This window comes from Otolemur garnettii, unplaced genomic scaffold (assembly GCF_000181295.1).
Source record: "Otolemur garnettii isolate 467f Iridium unplaced genomic scaffold, OtoGar3 scaffold00152, whole genome shotgun sequence".
In the NCBI taxonomy this organism is placed as follows: Eukaryota; Metazoa; Chordata; class Mammalia; order Primates; family Galagidae; genus Otolemur; species Otolemur garnettii.
In genome coordinates, this window is record NW_003852547.1 from 1,867,183 (window position 1) to 1,870,801 (window position 3,619).

The 3,619-nt window shown below is 45.1% G+C and overlaps 1 pseudogene; it reads left to right on the top strand.

Moving 5' to 3' along the window:
* Nucleotides 1-390: 390 nt before the first annotated feature.
* The window catches only part of LOC100959585, a 4,891-nt pseudogene continuing 1,662 nt past the window's right edge, over nucleotides 391-3,619 (top strand).

Below are 3,619 nucleotides of genomic sequence, written 5' to 3' on the forward strand. Positions count from 1 at the left end.
TCAGCTCAGGTGTATGTGGCTGGCACCTTAGCCGCTTAAGCCACAGGCATAGAACCAACATGGGAGCATTTTAATATGTAAATTATACCTCAATAAAGTTGATTTCTAAAAGTATACTGGTCCTATATTTATAGATTATGATTTGGTTGGTCTGGGGTATTGCCTGGGCACTGGAATTTGATTCCAAGTTATCCCAGCATGTCTGAGAACAGAGGTTCTACAGCTGTACCCCATAGATAAGCATCGGAACCATAGTATCTTGTTAATGCAGATTCCAGGGTGTCAGCCCCAGAGATTCTGATGCTGTAGGTCCTGGGGGTTTCAATAATCTGGACTGTGGTGTTCAGGATTGTGTCTTTTGGGAAAATGAGCCGAATCTCATCCCCGGGAATGGGTATGTGACCTGGCTCTGGCCACTGCTAAGCCATAGGAAGATAACCAGGAACAGCAATTCCCCTTTTTGCATCTGAATGCTGTGGTTGGCTGCCATCTTGGACTGAGAGGGAAATTAGCATTGGAGGACACCTCACTGGGACTGGGGAGGACAGAGGCAGAGCCTGGATCCTTAGTATTGTTACTAAAGCATTGTGTTTACCAACCTAAGAACTGCCCTGTCACTGGAATCCCTGTCCCACGTGATAACACACATCAGAGTCTTAACCCATTTTGAGTTAAGTTATCCATTTTTTTGTGGCCAAAGTGATGTCTTGGAGACCGGTTTTCTCATCTGAACAGAGCCAAGGCTCAATTAAGCATGGAATGGGGTGAAGGGCAAGGACACAGAAAGCAATGAGCACCGTCCATCAGAAGGTTTTAAAATATGAGATGGACGCTAAGGGGAAGAAGGGAAACCCAAGTAAAACTTGAATATTGCAGATGTCACCACTGCCAACTTCTCAATTTTGCAAGAAGACAAGAGTTTATCAAATGCCATTCTCAAGACAACCACGCAACTGTGAATATTTTCAAAGATTGGGGAGAGCCAAAATATCACCCTTAACCTCCACATGAGATACAGTTGAAAGTGATGGGTTATTGAGTCCAAACAACTGGCTCAGATTCTCAGCCACAGCTCACATCAAAATTTACACTTTTCTCTCCTACTTTGTGTCTTTATCTTGCTGGTTGCAGGATGTTGCATGCCTCATGCCCCATTTATTAGTAATCCTATTATTCCCACTTCCTTTTCCATGTTGTGACGTTTTGTTCTTGTCTCAATGCTAAAAAATGTGATTGTAAGATTCTACCTTGAAACTCCAGGCTGTTGTAACTGTTGGTAACAAAAATCTCAGCAGCATAAGAAAGAGAAAATACTCTCTCTTCTCAACGCAGCTACAGAAGACAGATGCTGTTTGCCTCAAGAAATTCTCCTTGCAAATGTGTTTCTAATATAGGAGTCTTATAAGACACCCAGACTTCAGAAATTGTGACGGCTGCATCCTGGGAGAACCACCTCTAACTTCCTAAAGCTGGACTGGCTGTCTTTATGAATAATCTGTTGTTCTTAGTAAGGACACCTCTTTTTCCTTATAGTACAAAGAATGGTGACTTTTCATTGGCACATCTGTCTTCTCTCACCCTCATGGAGCTAAAATGACCACCCAGAATTATTCTGCTAGATCTTTTTTTTTTTTGCAGTTTGGCCGGGGCTGGGTTTGAACCTGCCACCCTCAGGATATGGGGCCGGTGCCCTACTCACCGAGCCACAGGGATCACCTCCTGCTAGATCTTTTTAAACATATAGTACAGCAGTCTTGTCTCATTTAAATAAACGTTTCCCTCCTGTTATTGTATAAACCAAGGCTGAAAGCAGCAAGATAAGAAAATTGTTTTCAGTTGGAGTGCTACTGCACTAGTGCTAAGATATTACAGGTATAGGTCCAGCGCTGTGACATTCTTGTGCATCTGATTTGATTAAGAATCAGATTAATTCAATTTCTGAGATGGAAAAGTGGACAGACGCATTCTAGAGAAAGACACCTGGATGCTCTCTGATAGAAAAGGGAAAGGACACTGACTCCATTAGCCTTCCTACCCCCACCCAGGATGGCCAGAAACTGCAGACCCGACCCACCAGGGGAGCTGCAGCTTCCACCATCACAGATAGGTGGAGGGTCAAAAGCTGCTGCCTCTACTGGAACTGTCAGCTCCAGGTTCACACCCTGCTTGCCGGATTCACAGGAGCCAGAGCCTCTCAAGACACACAAAGCCAGTCACTGGCGGTACCTCAGGAACAAAGCCAGCCTCTCAATGATGTCGTTTGCCAAATTAAGTGGCAGAAACATTATAAGCGCAGGCTCCAACTCACTTGCATTTTCCAAATCCCATGCTAGCATATCCCTAAGCTTCAGGGAGGCAAGGATGTGTCACTGTTAGCTTTCCAGCCTCCACAGTACAGGAAAGCACACCAGAAGGAAGGAAGCTCAGATGCTGAGCAAGCCAATCTTCAGACCTAAACCCCCTGGGACATTTTCTCTTCAGCTTTCTGCATCCCTGGGGAACCCCACAGCTGGTATTTCCCCTGTGTAAGAAGGGCCTGCTTTTCCGACAACCTCTAGTGCAACGTCTAATGCAAAGGCATTGACCTTTCTACTGAGTAGAGGTTTAGGATTCCAGTGAATGACACCCTTCATCCTGGCCTGAAGTCAGAACCAATTGAGAGAGAGAGAGAGAGAGAGGGATGGGGCGGTGGAAGAGAGGAAATCATTTTGTCCACTGTATTTTCTAGACAATAAGCAACAACAGGGAACATGGCAGAGCTGTGTGGCCTAAAGGCTTGTCATCAGCTCCCCCGCCTCCTGTCACCTCCAGTCTGAACAGCTTGATTTAAGATATACATTTGGCTGCCTGTGATAGATTCAAAATAACAATGGCTTAAATCCCATGTATTTCCTCGGTAACAGCCTGAGCTGGCATGCAGCTCAGCTTTGTGAGGGTGTCGGGAGTCCAGGCTTTTCCATCTTGTTCTTTGCATCTCCATCTCCAGCATCTCCAACAAACATCTCCATATCCCTATGGAGTTATGTTTGTTCACAGGGCCCAAGAGGCCTCCCTAAGGTCTGTCCCTAGGTCTGAATCCTGGTGCTGCCACTTATGAGCATGTGACTTAAGACAGTTTACTAACCCCCCAGTATATTTCAGTTTCCTCATGTGAAAAAAATGGAAACAATAATAGGCACCAAGTAGGCATGTTAGGAGGTTCAAATGACTTTATTTTTTTATATTATTTCAGATTAATATGAGGGTACACATGATTAGGTTACAGTATTTGCATTGTTAGGTGAGGTCCCTGTGGTAGTTGTGACCCTCACCCAGGAAGTGTGCCACATATCCTGACATCGTGCCCATTAGGTGGGAGCACACCAATCCCTCCTCCCCCCGCTCTCCCTTCCCCTTCCTCCAACTTGAATTGAATTGAGCATTTCCTTTGCATGGGCATGTATTAGTTTGTCTACTGGCTTCATACTATTTTTGTTTTGTTTTGTTCTTTTAAGAGACAGAGTCTCACTTTATCACCTTAGTAGAGTGCTGTAGCATCACAGCTCACAGCAACCTCCAACTCCTGGGCTTAAGAAATCCTCTTGCCTCAGCCTCCTGAGTAGCTGGGACTACAGGTGCC